We start from the raw sequence: 27,383 nt of genomic DNA, 5'->3' as shown, positions 1-27,383 counted from the left end.
TAGAATCTTGTCTATATTTCTTTAAAAACATATATAAAAATAAATTTAAGATTCCACCACTACAGATTAATGCAGGATTATTGCCTACCTTATTAATTCAATTTTATATAATGTGTTTTTTTTCTTTTTTTTTATCTTCTTTACTTTCATTTTTTTTGGAAGTCACATAGCACTACTAACATAAACCAAACCTATATCTTCATTCCCCATGGGGTCTCTAAACCCATCTTTGCTATTATAAACTTATTCTGAACTTATATGCAAAATATTACTTTTATCCCTATTAAGCATTTTATGTTCTATTATTTATTGTTTAGCTCTTCAAAAATGTTTTATGAGTTTGCTCTCCAAGTGTTTGTTATATATTTCTCACAGCTTTCAGTCATTCACACATACTCTTAGCTGTTTCTTTATTTTTACCCAAGATTTTGCTAGTTCATAGCCAACACTAGCTTCACAAGCAATAATTAACACATGGCCATATAGGCACAACCATTGGCTACAACTTGAAACTGCCAATAAATTCTGTAAGTCTGAGTCTACCTTCTTCTTTAGAGCCCCAGTTCTAAGTATTGTTTCTTTGGCAAAAGTGTCTCTGACATGTTAACGTTTTTTTAAATTCTCCTGACACTTATTATTCTGTAATAACACACAGCAAAAGGTTATCTATATATTAATATATAAATTTTTCCCCTTTAGTAGAATATACACTCCATGAAGCAAAGATAGCTGCTATTTTAATTACCAATGTATCCTAAATTTTAGTAAAAAGCTTAAAGTATATTAAAATTCATTAAATATCTTTTAAATTAAGGAGAGAATTCCCTGGGATAAATATGAATACAAGCTATGCTTCAAGAAATATTTCTGGATATGTATATATGTACATAAATATGTACATAGACATATATACTCATACACATTTATGAGTATATACTCATACTAAATATACTCATACTACATACATATTTAGTATGAAAATGAAATTTCTGAATTGCTTTTCCATGAATTTGTAAGGGCTAAAATTGTTCAGTTAAAAAATACTACACATCGCCTGACCAGGCGGTGGTGCAGTGTATAGAGCAGGACCCAGGTTTGAAACCCTAAGGTCACAGGCTTGAGCGTGAATTCACCAGTATGAGCATGGACTCATTGGCTCGATCTTGGGATAATAGACATGACTCCATCCATGGTCACTGGCTTGAGCCCAAAGGTTGCTAGTTTGAAGCTGAAGATTGCTGGCTTGAGCCCAAGATTCCTGGCTTGAGCAAGGGGTCACTCATTCTGCTGTAGCCCCCCATCCATCAAAGCACCTATGAGAAAGCAAAAGCAATCAATGAACAGCTAAGGTGTCACAACAGAATTGATGTTTCTCATCCCTCTTCCTTCCTGTGTGTCTGCCCTTGTCTGTCTGTCTGTCTGTCTGTCTGTCTCTCTCTCTCTCTCTCTCTCACACACACACACACACACCACTTCAAATCTATTAAAAAATGCTTTTACATTTGCACCTTTAGCTTTTGGGATATGGAACTGGAAAGTTCATTTCTGAGGAATACATCTTGTTGTTTCAGTAAGTGTTACAGTAATATAATGTTATAGTAATTAAATATATAGAAATATAAAAAATATAGAAGATATATAGAAATAAGTTAGGGTATAATATTAAAAGTCATTAAGAAAGTGAATAAATAAGGCTATGCCTTGTGGGTGGAACTAATCTAGTGAGTACAGATATGGTAGGCAGACTATGCCTTTAGCATAGGTCCAATTAGTGTGTGTGTAAAGTTATCTATAGATAAAAAGTGGCTAGATGGACAATTCTTCAGATTAACATATAAAAAGACTTCCTGCCAGGAACTCCCAAAAAAAGTGATTTGATGTGATAATCCCGTAGATTAACACCTGTCAGAAGGCATATGCCACAAAAATGTACTAAAGCCAAGAGGCCCCCAGCTATATAGTCATCCAGACTCCAACATTGAACTTGTCCTGTCTACACACCACTCTAACCAAGGACAGCCTAGAGGAGCATGCCAACAGGGCTCCATTAAACTGTAATAAGACATGCCATAGGATTTGTGAGTACGAAATGCCTGTGTGCTTCTTGCAACTAACTTGTGTGTTGGTTGTGTCTTTCCTCCCATGGCAATTGGTCTCAGTACCAATAGGTAGAATTCTTCATAGCCACCTCAAGAGTAGTCTTAAAGAGACTGCCAGCCCTGCTATTATGTAGGAGTGTCCCATTGCACGGGAAAGTCGAATCAGGGATGCCTGATAGATATAGAGTTGGGGCTCTCCTGGGACAGGAAGTCTTTCAGTTTGTGAAGATCTAAGTTTCAGTGCTGATCCTGAGTATTTCCAATAAGTCCAACAAGTTCCCTGTAGGAAATGATATCAAGGTGAATCACTATTAATAGATAATAAACCATTTTGCCTCATTACAATAGCATTGCACTGAAACTGAAATAGACCTTAAGCATTTTCCACCTTCCCTTGCTACCAGGTCAAGTGCCAGGTAAAAGGAATTCCAGGATTATCCTCATACTTTTGTCAAACTTTCTATTGCCTAATTTTTTTCTTTAATGAAAGGATCTGTATTATATGAAACATATTTTTCTTTTGAGAATTTTTGCCTGTGAATTTTTTAGTTATTATTTATGACTATGTTTTCTTGGTTAAATTTTTCTTCTCTAGATTTAATCCATGATGACACAAGCATGATAAATTCATAAATATTATGATAGCCACTAAATTTATTTTCACAAGTAAAATTTTATCAAGGGTTGCATTCTTTCTTGACATAAATTTTCCATTGTGATCATCTCTTGGTTCCACCTACAAGATAATATATAGCTCTTCGTCCTTCTTAGATACATCTCACCTTAATAATCTCATATTTTTTTTTCTTTTAAAGCAGGGTCAGAAAGATGAAAACTTTTTAAATTCTAAACAGATATATATATAGATAGATAGATAGATAGATAGATATATATATAGATATATAGATATAGAAGGATATAGATTTGTATCTGAAATGCTCTAATTCAGTGTTTTTCAACCTCCAGTCAACCAGAAATTTCATGCTGCTCTGTGAAAGAGGTAACCACCCTGATGGTGTAGGGAGTTTTTAGATCCAAAGATCTTAGTTGAATTCACTAATGTTTAGAGTGATTTCTGCTTTATTGGTCTCCAAAATAATTTTTCTATTTTCACAGGTCCAGAAATATAAAAAGGTTGAAAACCACTGCTCTAATTGGTAAATGTGTTGTGTGTATGGGTCTGTACAGTCTCTGAAATTACATATGACTTTTTCTAGATCACTAGTTTGAAAATTTTCTTTTAAAGGTTAGCTAGTATTTTATTCCCATGGGGCATAATGTCTCCCTTGCATCTACTTAATTCTGTTCTTCCAATGTAACAAAAGCCATATACAAGGCATAAAAAAGTGGATATGACTATTTCAATAAGATTTCACTGCCAAGCTGATAAGTTTAACAATCCATGTTCTAATTAATGAAAAAATTAATATTTCCAATTTTTGCTTAATATTTCATGAATTTTAAATTTTATCAGAAATATTCATGTAGTGTCCAGAAATAAAATTTCAAAATATATTAAAGCTTTAATTTAATATATAGTGAAGAAAATGAAAATATATGCATATACATTTAGTAAAGGCATTTATCTGTTTTGCTATATACATACATCTGTCCTGTAATTATTAGGTTAAATCAATTAAAGTGTATATACTGTTATTTTGATCTTCTACATCATATATAATATAGTACACAAAGAGATATATATTTTATATTTTCAATTTTTGGATTTAACAATACTTTAAAGAAGAAATGACTTGACATGCTTATTTTTTTTTAACTAAGTGAGAGGTGGGGAGGCAGTGAGATAGATTCCCACATGTTCCCAACCAGAATCCACCCAGCAAGTCTCCTACTGGGGGATACTCTGCCATCCTGGGCTGCAGCTCTGTTACTTGGCAATAGAGCTATTTTAGCTCCTGAGTGAGGACATAGAGCCAGCCTCAGTGCCCTGGGCCAACTCGCTCAAATGATTTGAGCCATGGTTGTGGGTGGAGAAGCAGATAGTTATTTCTCCTTTGTGCCTTGACAGAGAATCAAACCTGGACTTTCACACACCAGGCTGACACTCTACTGCTGAGACAACTGGCCAAGGTCAAAATGTTTATTTCTTAATAGTATTGTAGAGACCCATGTTTGATTTTATAGAAAAAAATTATCTTTACATTCCCACTATAAAATTTTATTGGTGTTAAGATTGACTTTTTTGAGTAATGTCAGTGATTTTCAATGATTTTCATCTTATGGCATACATTGGTTATTAAAATTCTGTGTCACACCAAAAAAATATATGTTTTTTCAACCTAACAAAAAATGGTCAAAATTTTGATTTATTTATTTTTGTGCCAGAGACAGAGAGAGAGAGAGACAGAGAGAGGAACAGATAGGGACTGACAGATAGGAAGGGAGAGAGATGAGAAGCATCAATTCTATGTTGTGGCACCTTAGTTGTTCATTGATTGATTTTTCATATGTGCCTTGACCAGGGGGTGACAGCAGACTGAATTATCCCTTGCTCAAATCAGTGACCTTGGGCTCAAGCTAGTGAGCTTTGCTCAAACCAAATGAGCTGAACTCAAGCCAGCAAGCTCAGGGTTTTAAACTTGGGTCCTCCACATCCCAGTATACTGCTCTATCCACTGTGCCATCACCTAGTCAGACTATAATTTTGATTGATTTACAAAAAAAAGATAATAGTTATGACCTATACTTTTTGCTTCAAACTGATTTTTTTAAAAATCAGGAAAGGTACTTATATATAAGGAATCCTGTTTGGAAGAATTAACCAATCAAATGCAACCTTATTATGAGATGTGCCCAATAAGATGCGACTCTATTTACATGACAAATATAGATATGGTTCATGACAGAGCATTCACACTGGCAGCTTGTTGTCATTTTTTTATTTAACAATCTAAATAAGGGGACCTGAAGATGGTAGTAGAGTAGGCAGATGCATAGACTCCCAGCTCACACCACTGAACTGGATAAAAAATTAATTTAGGAACAATCAGCATGAAAAACCAACTCTGGACTACAAAAACAGCTCTCAAAAACCAAGGAGCAAAGAAGAAACCACAACAAACCTGGTAGGGAGCACCTGAATCTCCACTGCTTAAAGAAACGGGGGGGGGGGTGAGCCTGAGAGCCCAGAAGGGCTCTCACTCCAGGAAAAGAGCAGAAAATACTGTTCACAGCCACTTGCCTGGTGACCAGGGAATGAGGTGTGTTGAAAGGGCCAGTTTGTCTTCCAAAAAGAAAGGGGAGAGAGGGAGACAGATGGTGAGAGGCAGAGGAATTCAGGGGATGGCCTGAGAAGCTGACTCATCCAGAGTTGGAGGCAGCCGTAGTTGGGGGAGGGGTTGATCCTTCCACAAAACAAAAGACTAAAGGGCTTCCAAATCACAGATCTCTGGAAATCTCTCCAGCTCCAATCAGTGCAACAAGACATAGCTTAAAACAAGAAGTGGAGAGGAGGGGCAGTAACTCAGGACTCCATGGAGATCTGAGATATACCTCCCCCTACTAAAGCTGAGAAAACATCCTGCCCCCAGAGAGAGTAACTGGCAGAAGAGGTCTTCAGAGTCTCAGGTTATAACCATTGCATTCCTGGATACAGTTTCAAATAAGCCTCCTGCTGAGATCAGTAAAAAAGACTATCACCCGTTAATAAAACAAACAAATAAAGACTTCAAAGCAGCACAAATCCAAAAGTGGATTACAAATAATATCATAGCTGATGCCAACCCAAGAAGACCTAGAAATAACACAATTGAAAACTGGGGGCAGACAACACCAAGCCTAGACTCAACCAGCTCTACAAACAAAACACCCAAACACACAGACATAATGAGAAGACAGAGAAGTGCAATCCAAATGAAACCACAAGAGAAACCTCTAGAAAATGAACTGAGTGATATAGAAATAACCAAACTTCCGAATGTGGAGTTCAAAATAATGATTGTAAAGATGCTTAGGGATCTTAGAACAACAATGGATGGTCATTGCAAACACTTAAAGAAAAAGCAAGTATAAAAATATTGAAATATTAAAAAAGAATCAGTCAGAGATGACAAATACAATATCAGAAATGAAGACCACAATGGCAGAAATTAAAAACAGGATGGATGGAGCTGAGGGCTGAATCAGTAAGTTGGAGGACAATTTGAATGAAGGCATGAAAGCAGAGAAGAAAAAAGAAAAGAGACTCAAAAAGTCTGAGGAAACTCTTGGAGAACTCCACAACAACATGAAAAGAAATAACATCCACATAATAGGGGTTCCTGAAGAAGAAGAAAAAGAACAAGAAATAGAGATTTTGTCCGATCATATCATAGTTGAAAACTTTCCTAAATTAATGCAGGAGAAACTCTCACAAGTTCAAGAAGCACAGAGAACTCCATTAAAGAGAAACCCAAAAAAACCTACACCAAGACACATCATAATTAAAATACCAAAGCTAAGTGATAAAGAGAAAATATTAAAAGCTGGTAGAGAAAAAAAGGCTATCACCTACAAAAGAGCCTCCATAATGATGATATCCGACTTCTCAACAGAAACACTTAAGGCCAGAAGGGAATAGCAAGAAATATTCAAAGTAATGCAGAACAAGAACCTATAACCAAGACTATTTTATCCAGCAAGGGTATCATTTAAAATTGAAGGAGAAATAAAAAGCTTCCCAGACAAATAAAAACTCAAGAAATTCATTACAACCAAACTAATACTACAGGAAATGTTAAGGGGCCTCTTGTAAACAGACCAAAATGGGAAAAGAATATAGCAAAAGAGGAACACAGCTTTAAAGAACAAAATGGCAATAAACAACTGCATATCAATAATAACCTTAAATGTAAATGGATTAAATGATCCAATCAAAAAACATAGGGTAGCTGCATGGATAAGAAAACAAGACCCATACATAGGCTGTCTACAAGAGACACACCTTAAAACGAAAGATGCACATAGACTGAAGGTAAAAGGATGGAAAAAAACATTTCATGCAAATGGAAATGAAAAAAAAGCTGGGGTAGCAATACTTATATTAGACAAAATGGACTTTAAAAAAAAGCTATAGTAAGAGATAAAGAAGGCCAATACATAATGATAAAGGGAGCAATCAAACAGGAAAATATAACCGTTATAAATATTTACGCACCTAATATAGCAGCACCTAAATATATAAAGCAGAATTTGATGGATGTAAATGGCGAGATCAACAGCAATACTATAATAGTAGGGGATTTCAATACCTCATCAACATCACTAGATAGATCCTCAAGAAAGAAAATTAACAAAGAAACAGCAGACTTAAAGGACACACTAGATTAACTGGATTTAATAGATATCTTCAGGACCTTCCATCCTAAAGCAGCAGAATATAAGTTCTTTACAAGGGCTTATGGTATATTCTCTAGGATAGACCACATGTTAGGGCACAAAAGTGGTCTCAATAAATTTATGAAGATTGAAATCATATCAAGCACTTTCTCTGATCACAATGGCATGAAACCAGAAATCAACCACAACAGAAAAACTCAAAAATTCTCAAACACATGGAAATTAAATAGCAGGTTGTAAAATAACAAATGGATTAAGAATGAGATCAAAGAAGAAATTTAAAAAATTCTAGAAACGAATGATAATGAGGATAAGACAACTCAAAATGTATGGGACACAGCAAAAGCAGTACTGAGAGGGAAGTTCATTGCACTACAGGCATACTTTAAAAAGATAGAAAAAGCTCAAATAAACAATGCTGCATCTAAAAGAACTAAAAAAGAACAGCAAGTAATGTCCAAATGTAGTAGAAGGAAGGAAATAATAAAGATCAGAGCAAAAATAAATGACATAAAGACTAAAGAAATAATATAAAGGATCAATGAAACTAGGAGCTGGTTCTTTGAGAAGGTAAACAAGATCGATGAACCTTTAACTAGACTCACCAAGAAAAAATGAGAAAGGACTCAAATAAATAAAATTAGAAATGAGACTGGAGAAATAACAACTGACAAACAGAATTACCAACTATTGTAATAAAATAGTATAAAGAATTGTATGGCAAAAAACTAGACAATCTAGACAAAATGGACAAATTCCTTGAAACATAATTCTTCAAAAAATCAACCATGGAAGAATCAGAAAACCTAAATAGACTGATTACACCAAATGAAATCAAAATAGTTATCAAAAAACTCCCAACAAAGAAGGAAGGAAGACTTCCAAGCTCCTATTATGAGGCAAGCATAATTCTGATTCCAAAACCAGGCAAAGACAACACAAAGAAAGAAAATTATAGACCAATATCTCTGATGAATATAGATGCTAAAATCCTCAACAAAATATTAGCAAACCGGATCTAACAATATATGGAAAAAATCATACACCATAATCAAGTGGGATTTATTCTGAGGAGGCAAGGCTGGTAAATATTTGCAAATCAATCAATGTGATTCATCACATAAACAAAAGGAAGGAGAAAAACTACATGATAATTTCAATAGATGAAGAAAAGGCATTTGATAAAATCAAGCACCCATTCATGATCAAAACTCTCAGCAAAGTGGGAATACAGGGAACATACCTCAACATGATAAAGGCCATCTATGACAAACCCACAGCCAACATCATACTCAATGGGAAAAAATTAAAAGCAATACCCTTAAGATCAGGAACAAGGCAGGGGTGCCTCCTTTCACCACTTTTATTCAACATAGTCCTGGAAGTCCTAGCCACAGCAATCAGACAAGAAAAAGAAATAAAAGGCATTCAAGTTGGAAAAGAAGAAGTAAAACTATCATTATTTGCAGTTGATATAATATTGTATCTAGAAAACCCTAAAGTCTCAGTCAAAAAACTACTAGACCTGATAAATGAATTCAGCAAAGTGGTGAGATATAAAATTAATACTCAGAAATCAGAGGCATTTTTATACACCAACAATAAACTGTCAGAAAGAGAAATTAAGAAAATAAGCCCCTTCATTATTACAACCAAAAAAATTAAGTACCTAGGAGTAAATTTAACCAAGGAGACTAAAGACTTGTACTAGGAAAATTATAAAACATTGATAAAAGAAATCAAGAAAAATACAAAAAAGTGGAAGTATATACTGTGCTCACGGTTAGAAAGAATAAGCATCATTAAAATGTCTATATTACCCAAAGCAATTTATAAATTCAGTGCAATACCAATTAAAATACCAATGACATACTCAAAGATATAGAACACATATTCCAAAAATTTATATGAAACCAAAAAAGAACACAAATAGCCTCAGCAATCTTAAAAAAGAATAATAAAGTGGGAGGTATCACACTTTTTGATTTCAAGTTATACTACAAGGTCATTGTACTCAAAACAGCCTGGTACTGGCATAAGAACAGTCATATAGATCAATGGAATAGAACAGAGAACCCAGAAATGAACCCACAGCTCTGTGGACAACTGATATTTGACAAAGGATGTAAGGGCATACAATGGAGTAAAGACAGCTTTTTAAATAAATGTTGTTAAGAAAATTGGGCAGCTACCAGATAAAAAAATGAAACTAGACCACTAAGTTATACCATTCACAAAAGTAAACTCAAAATGGATAAAAGACTTAAATTAAGCCTTGAAACCATAAGCATCTTAGAAGGAAACATAAACAGTAAGCTCTTCAACATCTCTTGTAGCATTATATTTGCTGACTTATCTCCATGGGCAAGTGAAATAGAAGACAGGATAAACAAATGGGACTATATCAAACTAAAAAGCTTTTGCACCGCTAAAGACAATAAAAACAGAATAAAAAGACAATCTACACAATGGGAGAATATATTTGACAACACATCTGATAAGGGGTTAATAACCAAAATTTTAAAGAACTTGTAAATCTCAACACCTGAATGCAAACAATCCAATCAAAAAATGGGCAAAAGAAACGAATAAACACTTCTTCAAAGAGGACATACAGATGGCCAATAGGCATATGAAAAAATGCTCAACATTACTAATTATTAGAGAAATGCAAATTAAAACCACAATGAGATATCACCTCACACCAGTCAGAATGGCACTCATCAACAAAATAACACAGAATAAGTGCTGGTGAAGATGTGGAGAAAAGGGAACCCTCCTGCACTGCTGGTGGGAATGCAGACTGGTGCAGCCACTGTGAATAACAGTATGGAGATTTCTCAAGAAATTAAAAATTGAACTGCCTTTTGACCCAGCTATCCCACTTTTAGGAATATACCCTAAGAACACCACAGAACTGTTCCAAATGGAGAAATGCACCCCCATGTTTATAGCAGCATTGTTCACAATAGTGAAGATGTGGAAACAGCCCAAGTGTCCATCAGTGGATAAGTGGATTAAAAAGCTTTTGTACATATATACTATGGAATACTACTCAGCTGTAAGAAATGATGACATCAGATCATTTACAATAACATGGATGGACCTTGACAACATTATATGGAGTGAAATAAGTAAATCAGGAAAAACTAAGAAGCATATGAATCCATACATAGATGGGACATAAAAATGAGACTTAGAGACATGGACAAGAATGTGATGGTAACGGGTGGGTGGGTGGGTGGGTGGAGGGGACGAGGAAGGAAAAAGAGGGGGTGGGGGAGGGGAGGGGCACAAAGAAAACCAGATAGAAGGTGGGAAGACAATTTTACTTTGGGTGAGAAGTATGCAACATAATCAAATGTCAAAATAATCTGGAGATGTTTTCTCTGAACATATGTACCCTGATTTATCCATGTCACCACATTAAAATTAATTAAAAAAACAATCTAAAGAAAAAGAGGTACACATTTACTAAATAGTCATTTACTGCATGTTTTAAAAGTTCTTGCAGCACACTGGTTGAAAATCATTGATTTATGTCATGTACTCAGTTCTTTCTGGCTGCAAACATACAATATCACAGACTAGGTTTTTTTAAGCCAATGTAAATTTATTTCTCATAGTTCTGGAGTCTGCCAGCAAGGTGAGGTTCTATTGAGACCATTGACTTTGCCTTGTATCCTTATATGGTGGAAAGAAAAAAAGATAACTCTACTGAGTCCCTTTTATGAGAGCACTAATCTCATTCATGAATGAGCTCCACCTTCATAATCTAATATCTCCCAGCTCTCCTACCTCCCAACTATGCCACCTCCCAGCTGCATCACATTAGAGATTAGGACTTAAACATATAGATTTTAGAGGTACACAAACCTTCAGTCCTTACACTTATTAGTGTCTTTTTCATCATCACTACAAATGCCAACCATGTGGAAACTATTATCTCATTATTGTGAAAATTTTGACCCTGAAAGGACATCCCTAAAGAACCTGAGAGACCTTACACATCTGAGAACTTATATTAAAAACCTTTATTCAACATTATTATAAAAAATACTGAGATTCCAAGATAGCTATGGAGCAGGCAAGCATTCCAAAGGCCACATTCAAGGACCAAATCAGATTACAACTTAATTTAAGAACAATTATCTTGATAAACCAACTTTGGACTAAATAAGAAGAGCTTATAACCCAGAATCACAGTGGCCTGGAGGTCAGTACCATTGAGCCAATATTCCTCATTAAGATACCACATCAAGTTTCAAATCCAGAGCAGAGGTACCTAATACACAGTCAAAATGAGCAGACAAAGAAATATAACCTAAATAAATCAACAGAAGAAATCCTCAGAAAAATATAACTAAATGAAATGGAAATAACAAAATTATTTAATTCATGGTTTAAAATAATAATTATTAGGATGTTCAAGGATCTTAGAGCAACAATGGGTGATCACAATGAGAACTGAAAAAGATAGCAAGCATCAAAAAACACATCAAAATCATAAAAAATAACCAATCAGAAATGAGAAATACAATAACAGAAATGAAGACTGCACTAGAAGGAATCCACAGCAGGTTGGATGAACCAGAGAAAGGATTGAATCAGCCATTTAGAGGACAAGATAAATGCAAGCACAGAAAAAGAACAACAAAAAGAAAAGAGGCACAAAAAGGCTGAAGAAACTCTAAGAGATCTCTGCGATAACTAGAAGAAAAACATTCACATCATAGGGGTTCCTGAAGGAAAAGAGAATGAACATGATGGGAGAGATAACTTGTTTGAAGAAATCATAGCTGAAAATTTCTTTAATTGACAAAGGTAAAAGTCACACAAATTCAAGAAGCACAGAGAGTCCCATTAAAGATGAATCCAAGGAAGCTTAAAAACAAGATACATCATAATTAAAATGCCAAAGTTAAGAGACAAAGGAAAAATACAAAAAGCTGCAAAAAAGCAATTAATTACCTACAGACAAACCCCCATAAGGATGATGTCTGAATTCTAAATAGAAACACTTCAAGTCTGAAGGATTGACAAGAAATATACAAAGTGTTGCAAAACAATAACCTACAATCAAGACTACTTTATCCAGCAAGGCTATCATTTAAATTGAAGAAAAAGTAAAAAAACTTCCCAGACAAAAAAGAAATCAATGAGTTCATAACAACTAAACCAGTACTGCAAGAAATGTTAAGTGGCCTGCTATAAAAAAAAGCAAAGGAATAAAGCAATTAAGAGAAAGACGATTGTAGGTTTAAAGAATAAAATGGTAATAAATAAAAATACATATCAAAAATAACCTTAAATGTAAATGAATTAAATGATCCAATTAAATGACATAGGGTAGCTGCATGGATAAGAAAACAGGACCAGGTCTGATTAAGCAGTGGCATAGTGGATAGAGCATCAGACTGGGATGCAGAGAATACAAGCTTGGACTCTCTAGGATGCTGGCTTGAGCAAGGGGTCATTCGGTCTGTGTCACTTGGTTTTTTGTAACCCCTTGGTCAAAGCACATATGAGAAAGCAATCAATGAATAACTAAAGTGCTGCAACAAAGAATTGATGCTTCTCATTTCTCTCCCTTTCTGTCTATCTGTCCCTACCTGTCACCCACTCTCTCTCTCTGTCTCTGTCACACACACACACACACACACACACACACACAAACAGGATTTGTATATATTATGTCCACAAGAGACCCACCTCATAACAAAAAATACACATAGACTAAATGTGAAGCAATAAAAAAAGTACTTCTTGCAAATGGAAGTGAAAAAAAGCTGGGGTAGCAATATATATATATATATATATATATATATATATATATATATATATATATATATATATAACAAAGTAGCCTTTGAAACAAAGGCTATAAAGATAAGGCTATAAGGGATAAGAAGGTCACTACATAATGATACGGGTAGCATTCCAACAGGAGGCTGTAACCCTTGTAAATATATATGCAACTTATATAGGAACACCTAAATAAATAAAGCCGATTTTGATGGACATTAAGGATGAGATCAACAGCACTACTAAAATAGTAGGGGATGTTAATACTCCGCTAAAATCAATGAATAGAGCCTCCAGAAAATTAACAAAGAAACAGCAGGCTTATATGACACACTAGGTAAACTGGATTTAATTGATATCTTCAGAACATTTCACCCCAAAGCAGCAAAATATACATTCTTTTCAAGTGCTCATAGAACATTTTTTTAAAAAGACCACATGTTATGACACAAAACGAGGCTCAATAATTTTAAAAAGATTGAAATTATTTCAAGCATCTTCTCGGATTACAATGGCATGAAACTAGAAATCAACTACAATAGAAAAAATGAACAGCACTCAAACACTTTGAGGCAAAATAGCATGTTATTAAATAACAAATGTGTTAACAATGAGATTAAAGAGAAATAAAAAAAATTGAAACAAATGAAAATAAACATACAACAACTCAAAATCTATGGTACACAGTAAAATCAATCCTGAGAAGGAAGTTCAGATTTTTACAGGCATACATTAAAATGCAAAAAAAAAAAAAAAAAAAAAGCTCTTATAAATAAACAGCCTAATGCCACAACTATAAGAACTAGAAAAAGAACATCATTAAAGCCCAGAGGAAGTAGAAGGAAGAAAATAATAAAGATCAGCATAAAAATAAATGACATAGAAACTAAAAAAATAAATAAAAAGTAAAAATGATCAATGAAACCAAGAGCTGGTTCTTTAAAAAGGTAAACAAGATTGATGAACCTAGCCAGACTGACTCATCAAGAAAAAAGAGAAAGGACCCAAATAAATAAAATTAAATATAAAAGTGAAGAAGTTATAATTGACAGTGAAGAAATACAAAGGATTGTAAGAAAATATTTTGAAGATCTGTATGCCAAAAAAAAAAATTGGACAACCTAAGTGAAATGGATAAGTTCTTAGATATATACAGTCTTCCGAAGCTCAGTTTAGAAGAACCTGATAACTTAAACAGATTGATTACAACAAATGAAATTGAAACAGTTATCAAAAAACTCAAAGCAAATAAAAGTCCTGTACTGGATGGCTTTACAAGCAAATTTAACCAAATATTCAAAGAAGAACTAACAACTATCTTTCTAATGTTATTCCCCAACAACTTCAAAAACAAAGAAAAACTTCCAAACTTATATTATAAGGCAAACATTATTCTTATTCCAAAACCAAGTAAAGACATGACAACAAAAAAATTTTTTAGGTCAATATACCTGATGAATATAGATGCTAAAATTCCCAACAAGGAATTAGAAACTGGATCCAACAATACATTAAAAATATCATACATTGGGAGATGACGTCAGAGTAATGGCAGAGTAGGAAGCGATACCGATAAATCTCCCCCAAAACTCAACAAGATCTTCAACCAGAAACAGAAAAACCTATACTTGGAGCTTCCAGATGCTTCGCAATACACCCAAAGGTATGATTGAGTGAAAAATTGGCTAAATATATAACCAAACCCCGAAGGAAATAGGGAGTAAGAAATGCTCCGCCTTCCTCACTAACCTAAACAGGGTGGCTTTCTCTGGTAATGTGAATATAGAAACTGAGGCGGGAAAAGGGGGTGAATAGATCCAGGCCGCCACAGCACAAATGGCTGAACCAGGCTGTGGCACAGAGATCCAAGCCGAGGAAAATCTGATCCTGTGGCAACCCGGGCAATACAAGCTAACACTCGCGCCAAACCCAAACAAAGAAAGAAAAGCAGAGCGGCCATTTTACCCGGTCTCCTGGTCGGTGCGCAGTTAGTGGGCGAGAATTTCTTCCTGGGAAAGCCACGCACGGGAGGGAGTGAGAACTAATTCCAACGGTGGAGATTTTCCGTGCTGGAGAGTGTTTCACTCAGAGGGAACCGCGGCCGGCCTCATATACTGGTTTGCGCACGCAGATAAGGAGTGAGCGATTCCTCCGAGTGCCTCGGCAGTGCGCGCCCGTGTTATCGCACAGAGGGGCAGAGTCAGGGGCCTTTGTGTGGGCCAAAGCGGAATCTCGAGCCGCCCCAGCGCCTTGCAAAAGCCGTGCACGAGGATGGAACGAGACTCAATTCCAACGGTGGAGATTTTCCGTGCTGGAGGGTGTTTCACTCAGAGGGAACCGCGGCTGGACTCATATCCTGGTTTGCGCACGCAGATAAGGAGTGAGCGATTCCTCCGAGTGCCTCGGCAGTGCACGCCCGTGTTATCGCACAGAGGGGCAGAGTCAGGGGCCTTTGTGTGGGCCAAAGCGGAAACTCGAGCCTCCCCAGCGCCTTGCAAAAGCCGCGCACGGGGACGGAGTGAGACTCAATTCCAACGCTCCAACTTTTCCCTGCGGTTGGGGGTTTCACTCAGAGCGTGAGACTGCTGGCCAGATATCCTGGTCGCAGACAGTGAGTGAGAGTTTCCTCCAAGCGCCCCAGAAGTGGGCGCCCACTTGTGTTACCGGACAGAGTGGCAGAGCCAGAGGTCTTTGAGTGGGCAGAAAGCCCGCCTGATTATGCTAGCAGCTCTGACTGACTGAGCCTTACCGAGAGCCCTGTGCTGAGTGGAAATAGAGTGGGGAGTTGCCAGCTCTTTGAGCCTCTTACTATCCAGGCAGAGGCAGCAGCAACCCCATAGCTGGATTATCAGGCTACTAATTAAGGAAGGAAAGACTAGGAGAAAGGCTCCAGGAACACGGACTCTCTCACTGTCAGAGCCTAAAAATGCTACTGAGCTTCGACTGCCAACGAGACTAAAGCACAATACATGACATTGCCATAGAGACTTATCAACTGCAAACCTCTACCTGAGCGTGCCAAAGGGGCAGAACCCGGGGTACAGAGTCACCGACCAGGAAGAGGGAGAGAAAAGAAAAAGCAAGAAGATAACCTCTCAAAATCAAGAATAATCAGCAGACTTTATAACCTATCCCATTTTATTATATTTGTTCGTTTGTTTCTCTTATCTTCATTCTTGATACTTTTTTTTCCTCCTCCAATTTGGCCGATTAACTCTCTACCGGTCTTACTCTCTCCTCTCCTTGAACTATACTACCCATAAGTGTTACATCTCCCATTATCTTTTCTCCTCTCTTCCTTTCTCTCTATGAGGGTTGCACTCCAAAACCCTTAACTCTCTCTCTCTCTCTCTCCTTTCTTTTTTCTTCTTTTAGTGGTTCCCTCTTTTTTTCTCTCTCTTTCTTTTCTCCCTCTATATTAGTTTCTTCCTTTCTCCTTTACATCTCCTCTCATTCAAACCTCACTAACAAACAAATTATCTTATCTGGGACTCAAACCTATGTTTGTGGCATTTTGGGGGGTTTTTACTTCACCTTTTTAACTCACTAGCAGTGCTCTCATCCCTGGCTCTCCATATTATCTAGTTCTTGTTCCACTAAATACAATAGTAATATTTTAATTTGTCCCCCCATTTTTCCGTTTTCCTCTTATTCCTCTCATCATAACTCTTAGACAACCAACACCTAAAAGCAAATCATTTCATTCTTGACCCAAATTTTTTCCTTATTTGCTTTTTGTGGGTCCATATGCTCTTTTTTTTTCTTTTTTTCTTTCCTTTTTTTTTTTTTTTGCCCCTTTATTACTTTTCCCCAATTCAGGCCCTCCATCACAGGCATTGTTTGTTATAATTCACAGTCCACCACAAGATTTTCTCAAAAAAGAGGGGAGAGGAGAGGAGAAGAAAAAAAAAGGGGGGGAATAATTTCCTTTTTTTTAATTTTTATTTTATTTTTCTTTATTTCATTATTAATTTTTTTTTAAAAAAACAACTCTTCAATTTTTTATTTTTTTTATTGTTATTTTTTTAACTTTTTATTCTTTATTAAATCTCATTAATACTATCAACAAAACCACCCTCAGATGCCATTAAGGAAGAGAAAATCGAATATCATGGATACAAAAGAAAGAGAGGTAACACAGCTAGATGAGGAAAAATCTATGGAGAAAAAATTTAATATATTAGAAACCTTGGAGCTAAATGACAGAGAATTCAAGATAGAAATACTAAAAATCCTCCGAGATATACAAGAAAACACAGAAAGGCAATTTAGGGAGCTCAGAAAACAACTCAATGAATACAAAGAATATATGTCCAAGGAAATTGAAACTATAAAAACAAATCAAACAGAGATAAAAAACTCAATTCACGAGCTGAAAAACGAAATAACAAGCTTAGCTAATAGAACAGGTCAGATAGAAGAGAGGATTAGTGAAATAGAAGACAAGCAACTTGAGGCACAACAGAGAGAAGAAGAAAGAGACTCAAAAATTAAAAAAAATGAGATAGCCCTACAAGAATTATCTGACTCCATCAAAAAGAATAACATAAGAATAATAGGTATATCAGAGGGAGAAGAGAGAGAAAATGGAATGGAGAACATACTCAAACAAATAATAGATGAGAACTTCCCAAGCCTGTGGAAAGAACTAAAGCCTCAAGTTCAAGAAGCAAACAGAACTCCGAGTTTTCTTAACCCCAACAAACATACTCCAAGACATATCATAATGAAATTGACACAAACCAACAGCAAAGAAAAAATTCTCAAGGCAGCCAGGGAAAAGAAGAATACAACATATAAAGGAAGGCCCATTAGATTATCATCAGATTTCTCAGCAGAAACTCTACAAGCTAGAAGAGAGTGGACCCCAATATTTAAAGTCCTGAAAGAGAGGAACTTTCAGCCACGAATACTATACCCATCAAAGCTATCCTTCAAATACGAAGGAGAAATAAAAACATTCACAGATACAGAAAAGATGAGGGAATTTATCATCAGAAAACCCCCACTCCAGGAATTACTAAAGGTGGTTCTCCAATCAGATACAAAGAACAAAAAAAAAAACAGAGCCACAAGTAAAAGCTCCAAGAAGAACACAATAAAACCAAATTTAAACTGTGACAACAACAAAAAGAAAGAGGGGGAGAAGATGGAGATTAACAGTAGCAAAGGACGATGGAGTGCAAAAGTACTCACAAAATAGTTCGCTACAATGAACAGGGTAGGGACCCTTTTCATTACTCAAAGGTAACCACCATTGAAAAAACCACCACAGAAGCACATGAGATAAAAAAGATAGCAACAGAGGAAAGATGTATGGAATACAACCAAATAAAAACAAAAGATAGAAAAACGAAAGAGAAGGATCAAACAAGACACAAAACTAACAGAAAGCAAGATATAAAATGGTAATAGGGAACTCACAAGTATCAATAATTACACTATATGTAAACGGATTAAACTCACCAATAAAAAGACACAGAGTAGCAGAATGGATTAAAAAAGAAAATCCAACTGTATGCTGCCTACAGGAAACTCATCTAAGTAACAAGGATAAAAACAAATTCAAAGTGAAAGGCTGGAAAACAATACTCCAAGCAAATAACACCCAAAAAAAAGCAGGTGTAGCAATACTCATATCGGATAATGCTGACTACAAGACAGGAAAAATACTCAGAGACAAAAATGGCCATTTCATAATGGCTAAGGGGACACTGAATCAAGAAGACATAACAATTCTTAATATATATGCACCAAACCAAGGAGCACCAAAATATATAAGACAGCTACTTATTGATCTTAAAACAAAAACTGACAAAAATACAATCATACTTGGAGACCTCAATACACCGCTGACGGCTCTAGATTGGTCATCCAAACAGAGAATCAACAAAGAAATAGTGGCCTTAAACAAAACACTAGAGCACCTGGATATGATAGACATCTACAGGACATTTCATCCCAAAGTGACTGAGTATCCCATTTTTCTCCAGTGTACATGGATCATTCTCAAGAATTGACCATATGTTGGGCCACAAAAACAACATCAGCAAATTCAGAAAAATTGAAATTGTACCAAGCATATTTTCTGATCATAAAGCCTTGAAACTAGAATTCAACTGCAAAAAAGAGGAAAAAAATCCCACAAAAATGTGGAAACTAAACAACATACTTTTAAAAAATGAATGGGTCAAAGAAGAAATAAGCGCAGAGATCAAAAGATATATACAGACTAATGAAAATGACAATACGACATATCAGAATCTATGGGATGCAGCAAAAGCAGTGATAAGAGAGAAGTTCATATCGCTTCAGGCATATATGAACAAACAAGAGAGAGCCCAAGTGAACCACTTAACTTCTCACCTTAAGGAACTAGAAAAAGAAGAACAAAGACAACCCAAAACCAGCCGAAGAAAGGAGATAATAAAAATCAGAGCAGAAATAAATGAATTAGAGAACAGAAAAACTATACAAAAATTAATAGAACAAGGAGCTGGTTCTTTGAAAAGATCAACAAAATTGACAAACCCTTGGCAAGACTTACCAAGGAAAAAAGAGAAAGAACTCATATAAACAAAATCCAAAATGAAAGAGGAGAAATCACCATGGACACCAAAGATATACAAAGAATTATTGTAGAATACTATGAAAAACTTTATGCCACTAAATTCAACAACCTAGAAGAAATGGATAAATTCCTAGAACAATACAACCTTCCTAGACTGAGTCAAGAAGAAGCAGAAAGCCTAAACAGACCTATCAGTAGAGAAGAAATAGAAAAAAACCATTAAAAACCTCCCCAAAAATAAAATTCCAGGCCCTGACGGCTATACCAGCGAATTTTATCAAACATTCAAAGAAGACTTGGTTCCTATTCTACTGAAAGTCTTCCAAAAAATTGAAGAAGAAGCAATACTTCCAAACACATTTTATGAGGCCAACATAACCCTCATCCCAAAACCAGGCAAGGATGGCACAAAAAAAGAAAACTACAGACCAATATTTCTAATGAATTCAGATGCTAAAATACTAAACAAAATACTAGCAAATTGAATACAACAACATATTAAAAAAATAATACATCATGATCAAGTGGGATTCATCCCAGAATCTCAAGGATGGTTCAACATACGTAAAACGGTTAATGTAATACACCATATCAACAAAACAAAGAACAAAAACCACATGATCTTATCAATAGACGCAGAAAAGGCTTTCGATAAAATACAACACAATTTTATGTTTAAGACTCTCAACAAAATGGGTATAGAAGGAAAATATCTCAACATGATAAAGGCCATATATGATAAACCATCAGCTAACATCATATTAAATGGCACTAAACTGAAGGCTTTCCCCCTTAAATCAGGAACAAGACAGGATTGTCCACTCTCTCCACTCTTATTTAATGTGGTACTAGAGGTTCTAGTCAGAGCAATCAGACAAGACAAAGAAATAAAAGGCATCCATATCGGAAAAGAAGAAGTAAAGCTATCACTTTTTGCAGATGATATGATCCTATACATCGAAAACCCCAAAGAATCCACAAAAAGACTACTAGAAACAATAAGCCAATACAGTAAGGTCGCAGGATACAAAATTAACATACAGAAGTCAATAGCCTTTCTATATGCCAACAATGAAACAACTGAGAAGGAACTCAAAAGAATAATCCCCTTCACGATTGCAACAAAAAAAATAAAATACTTAGGAATAAACATAACAAAGAATGTAAAGGACTTATATAATGAAAACTATAAACCATTGTTAAGGGAAATTGAAAAAGATATAATGAGATGGAAGAATATACCTTGTTCTTGGCTAGGAAGAATAAATATAATCAAGATGGCTATATTACCCAAAGCAATATACAAATTTAATGCAATTCCCATCAAACTTCCAATGACATTTTTTAAAGAAATGGAGCAAAAAATCATCAGATTTATATGGAACTATAAAAAACCCCGAATAGCCAAAGCAATCCTAAAGAAAAAGAATGAAGCTGGGGGCATAACAATACCTGACTTCAAACTCTATTATAGGGCCACGACAATCAAAACAGCATGGTATTGGCAGAAAAATAGACACTCAGACCAATGGAACAGAATAGAAAGTCCAGAAATAAAACCACATATATATAGTCAAATAATTTTTGATAAAGGGGCCAACAACACACAATGGAGAAAAGAAAGCCTCTTCAATAAATGGTGCTGGGAAAACTGGAAAGCCACATGCAAAAGAATGAAACTGGACTACAGTCTCTCCCCCTGTACAAAAGTTAACTCAAAATGGATCAAAGATCTAAACATAAGACCTGAAACAATTAAGTACATAGAAGAAGACATAGGTACTCAACTCATGGACCTGGGTTTTAAAGAGCATTTTATGAATTTGACTCCAATGGCAAGAGAAGTGAAGGCAAAAATTAATGAATGGGACTACATCAGACTAAGAAGTTTTTGCTCAGCAAGAGAAACTGATAACAAAATAAACAGAAAGCCAACTAAATGGGAAATGATATTTTCAAACAACAGCTCAGATAAGGGCTTAATATCCAAAATATACAAAGAACTCATAAAACTCAACAACAAACAAACAAACAATCCAATAAAAAAATGGGAAGAGGATATGAATAGACACTTCTCCCAGGAAGAAATACAAATGGCCAACAGATATATGAAAAGATGCTCATCTTCTTTAGCTATTAGAGAAATGCAAATCAAAACGGCAATGAGATACCACCTCACACCTGTTCGATTAACTGTTATTATCAAGTCAGGTAATAGCAAATGTTGGAGAGGCTGTGGAGAAAAAGGAACCCTCATCCACTGTTGGTGGGAATGTAAAGTAGTACAACCATTTTGGAAGAAAGTATGGTGGTTCCTCAAAAAACTGAAAATAGAACTACCTTATGACCCAGCAATTCCTCTACTGGGTATATATCCCCAAAACTCAGAAACATTGATACGTAAAGACACATGCAGCCCCATGTTTATTGCAGCATTGTTCACAGTGGCCAGGACATGGAAACAACCAAAAAGCCCATCAATAGATGACTGGGTAAAGAAGATGTGGCACATATACACTATGGAATACTACTCAGCCATAAGAAATGATGACATTGGAACATTTACAGCAAAATGGTGGGATCTTGATAACATGATACGAAGCGAAATAAGTAAATCAGAAAAAAACAGGAACTGTATAATTCCATACGTAGGTGGGACATAATAGTGAAACTAAGAGACATTGATAAGAGTGTGGTGGTTACGGGGGGGAGGTGTGAATGGGGGAGGGAAAGGGGGAGGGGGAGGGGCACAGAGAGAACAAGATAGAGGGTGACGGAGGACAATCTGACTTTGGGTGTTGGGTATGCAACATAATTGAACGACATGATAACCTGGACTTGTTATCTTTGAATATATGTATCCTGATTTATTGATGTCACCCCATTAAAAAAATAAAATTATATATAAAAAAAAATATCATACATCATAATCAAGTGGGGTTTATTTTGGAGAGGCAAGCCTGGCACAATATTTGAAAATCAATAAATTTGATTCATCACATAAACAAAGTAAAGGCTAAAATATATGATTATATCAATAGGTAATAAAAAACATCTGATAAAATTCAGTACTTATTTATGATAACAACTTTGAGCAAAATGGGTATACAGAAAAAATACCTCAGCATAATAAAGCTCATCTATAACAAACCAACAGCCAACACTACAATGGGCAAAAATTAAAAGCAACCCTCTTAAGATCAGGAACAGGACTGGGGTGCCCCTTTTTACCCCTCTTATTTAACATAGTTCTGCAGTCCTAGCCACAGTAATCAGACTAGAAAAAAAAAAAAACAGCCAAATTGGAAAAGAAGCAAAACTGTCATTATTTCCTGATGACATGATACTATACATAGAAAACCTTAAAGTCTTAGCCAAAAAACTATTAGACCTGATAAATAAATTTGGATAACAGTATATAAAATTAATATTCAAAAACCAGTGGCATTTGTATACATCAACATACTTCACAGATCCAGAGAAAGTTATTCAAAATTTTATATGGAACCAAAAAAAATCCAGATAGCTTCAGCAATCTTGAAAATGAAGAACAAAATGGGAGGTATCACACTTCCCAATATCAAGGTATACTACAAGGCCATTGTAATGTAACCAGCTTGGTATTGATATAAAAACAGGCCTACAGATAAAGGATCAAAACAAATAACCCTGAAATAAGTCCACACCTTTATAGTCAACTGATATTTGACAAAGTAGACAATAGTATACAATGGAGTAAAGACAGTCTCTTTAATAAATGTTGTTGGAAAAATTGGACAGGTACATGCAAAAAAATGAAACTAAACCCTTGGTCAGCAAACCATGGCTCATGAGCCACATGCAGGTCTTTGGCCCCTTGAGTAAGTTTAGCAAAGACCAGTTTAGGAGTATCCTAATTAAGTTAATAATAATGTACCTACCTATATAGTTTAAGTTTAAAAATTTTGGCTCTCAAAAAAAATTCAATTGTTGTACTGATATTTGGCTCTGTTGACCACCAACTTACAGCATTCACAAAAATAAATCCAATATGTACAAAAGACTTAAATGTAAGCTGCAAAACCATAAAAATCTTGAAAGAATACATAGGCAGTAAACTCTCCAATATCTCTCATAGCAATATTTCTGCCAATTTATCTCCACAGGCAAGTGAAATAAAGGATAAAATAAACTATGTCAAGCTAAAAAGCTTTTGCACAGCAAAAGACACCATTAGTAAAAGACAACCCACACAATGGGAGAACATATTTGCTGCCATGTCTGATAAGGGGTTAATAAGCAAAATTTATGAAGAACTTCTAAAAAAGGCAACTATTGCAATTCAGTAAATAAACAGCACTACTGAGACCATGTTTCAGTCAATAAACAAAGAAAGAAAATAAAGCTGATTTCTAACTTTTTGAGCTGATTTATTAAATAAGATCAAACAGGGAAAATAAAGTGTTGGTAGTATTATGAAAATAGTTTTTGGCTTGTGGACCCCTGGCAGGGTCCCATGGATGTTGACATGAGGGGAGACCTGAACCATACACTAGAGGCATGCTCAATACTCACAGTCATTGTAGGAATAGAGGCAATGATTGTGGTAGGGTTTGTCCTGAAGAGACTAAGCATTTCTTGCAACACATCTGCCTCAGTAGTCAGAGAGTGGAAAGCTAGTTTTCTGAGAAACAAGAAAAAGGAGGCTGAGAGCTACTCAGGAGGTCAAGCTTCTCCCTTCATTTTCCTCTTCATAAACCTCAAAGATCTAAAATTGTTTTGCTTAATGAGTATTTGGTTTATTTTTTTAGCCTATAAAAAATTTATGCCACACAATATAATTGTTGTCATTTTTGTGCTAATTTTAGCCTATATTGCAGTTAAACATTGTAAATATAACCATTTTATTCCTGATACATATGTATAATAAGGAATATTTTTTCCTGGGAAGTATCACTCAGGGACTGTTCTGTAAAGTAGTAAAATTGTCTTTCTTTCCCTGCTTAGTTGAGAGAAAAAATGTAAAAACATTAGTCATTATATTTGGGCTTTTACAATATAGTGATAAGAATCAATACTATTATATTTTGTTAACTGTGTAAGAAATTTTTAAATCATTAAAATCATTCAACAAATTTAATGGATGTTCATTGATAAATGGATCAATAAAAACAACTCTACTATTGATTGACACCATTTAGGTTTCTAATATTGATAATTCTATTTCATTATTAACTAGTTTAGTGTGTTGCAATGTAATGGCATGTTGTTTCTGTTTTAAATATTAATAAAAATACAGATTCTGTTACCTATGACTGTATTTTTGTATTCTTAATACAGTGAGACCCTATATTACAGTAAATGCAATTTTTTAGTAAGCCACTTTCAAAGTATATACTTTTAAAAAAAAACTATCCATATATAACTTAAAACACATATCAAAGGCATATATTAAAAAAACAATTATATGACTCAAAACATATATCTCATGACAATCATTTTTTTACTTTAATGCTTGATTTAAATTTTGTTTTTAGTATATTTTAAATAGAAAAAATTGCCTGATGGGTGGTGGCACAATGGATAGAACATCAGCTTGGAATACTGAGGTCTCTCTCAGGTTCAAAGCTCTAAGGTAACCATTTTAAGAACAGCTTTGCCAGTTGAGCACAGGGTCACAAGCTTGAGTCCAAAAGTCACTGGCTTGAACCCCCATTCAAGGCATATATCAGAACCAATCAATGAACAACTAAAGTGATACAACTATGAGTTGATGCTTCTCATCTCTCTCCTTCCTCTCTCTACCTGCCTGTCTCTCTCTCACACTCTCTCTCAAATAAGTAAATAAATATTACATATTTTTGGATATAAATGCAGTTTAAAAACATGGAATATTTGAGGAGAAGAAAGATGGTGACAGATTAAGCAGACGTTCCAACTGCCACCTCCCAGGACCAAAGTGGATTACAACTTAATTTAAAAACAATCATCTTAAAAAACCAATTTTGGAATAAACTAAGAGGAGTCTATAACCAAGGATCACCAAAGAAGCTACATTGAGACTGGTAGGAAGGGATCAAACGTGGAAAGAGCTGCCCCACTCCCAGGAGTGAGCAAAGGCCTGGAGGGACTCTCATGACGAGGTGGGTTGCCCTGAGAAGTGTGGGTCCTCAGCCCCAAGACCAGAGCCCCAGCCTAGAGCCCCAGAGCCTAGAAGAGACACCCAGACAGCATTTATCTGTGAAAAGAGCTGGGTTTCTGGCCATGAGAAAGAGACACACCTCTCAGATGCGGACTCTGTTTTAAAAGGCCCGCATAGAAAACCTAGTTCACAGCCACTTACCTGGGGCTCTGGCAGGAGAGAGCTGAGGATATTGGCATTGCAAGAGAAGAGTGTAAAGTTGGAGGACCAGGGGATGACACTGTGGAGGATGGCGAGCGGAACCCCCGTGTTGAATCATTCTCTAGTACTGCAGTTGCCATCTTCTTGGGAGGAGCATTCCCTTTGTGCAGCATCAGCCTGGAGATGCTTCACCTTCAGGAGTCTCTCCTACCTCAGGGATGGCAACAGGTCATTCTGAAAAGCCAGGAAATAGGGGGCATGTCAGTGACTCAGTTTTCTGGTGCTGAGACAGGAGCTTCCCCCAATACTCTCTAGAGTCTATGACTGGCGGTTCCACCTCACAAGAAACTCAGCTGAAACTGTCCAGAGAGGGTGCAGACCACACCTCTGAGTCTCAGAGGCCACAACCACCAGACTCCTGAGGCCACACTCTACTAAGGACTGTAAAAAAGTCTAGAGAGATTGACACCTGGGGCCAATAGGCAGAGCCACACATACCACCTTTCCTAAATTGCTGCAGGATCTAGACTCTAGCAGAGGTTTTTTTCAGTGACTGACCCCAACAAGTAGCCAACAGAAAGGATGTAGGAGGTGAGACTAAGGTAAACTTGGCCATTTGAGTGGATTTCCCCTAGGCCCAGTGTGGGTAAAAGCCAGCTTAGGAGTGTAGTTTTCTATTTCCTCAGCCCATAAAAGGCAGTACAAACTCTAAATTGCTTGTAGCTTCAAAAAGGTTGCTGAGGGCCAGTCATGGGCAGTGTCTTCCACTGGTCTATGCAAGGCTCTTGCTTGGGAGGCCAGGGCTGGCACATACAGGGGCCAGCTGTGGAAAGCATTGATTCAGGACCTAACAATCTTAACTAAAGTTCTATCCTAAAGAAAAGTTTCTCACATCTGGCCCAGCTGAGACAAGTTCTACTCTCTGTTGTCAGCACCGGCACAGTGGCTCATGTGCATTGGGTAGGGTGGAGCTTCACAGTCAGCTGGTCTGGGCACTGGATATTCTGTCCTGCTAGTCTAGATTCTACAGGGGGAAGGGAGAGAGGCTTGGAGCATGGACATTTAAAGTGTGGGTCCCTGTGAGTCTATTATTTGGTCTGGTCAAGGGGCTTAGCCACCTTTGGGAGGGGCACAGTCAGCACCAGGAGAAGACTCTCTTAGTCTTCATCACTGAGACTGGGGCCTCAACAGCTAAAAGAACTTCTGAAGAGGTGACTGTCAGCAACACTCAGTCCGAACCTGCTGCTCA

At 36.1% G+C, this 27,383-nt stretch overlaps 1 pseudogene; it reads right to left on the bottom strand.

Moving 5' to 3' along the window:
- The window catches only part of LOC136306463 (keratin, type I cytoskeletal 39 pseudogene), a 98,444-nt pseudogene extending 72,170 nt beyond the window's left edge, over window positions 1–26,274 (bottom strand).
- Between the last annotated feature and the right edge of the window lie 1,109 nt (window positions 26,275–27,383).

This window comes from Saccopteryx bilineata, chromosome 5, assembly GCF_036850765.1.
Source record: "Saccopteryx bilineata isolate mSacBil1 chromosome 5, mSacBil1_pri_phased_curated, whole genome shotgun sequence".
NCBI lineage: Eukaryota > Metazoa > Chordata > Mammalia > Chiroptera > Emballonuridae > Saccopteryx > Saccopteryx bilineata.
The sequence above is the reverse complement of the archived record's forward strand: the minus strand, read 5'-3'. Positions and strand labels throughout refer to the sequence as shown.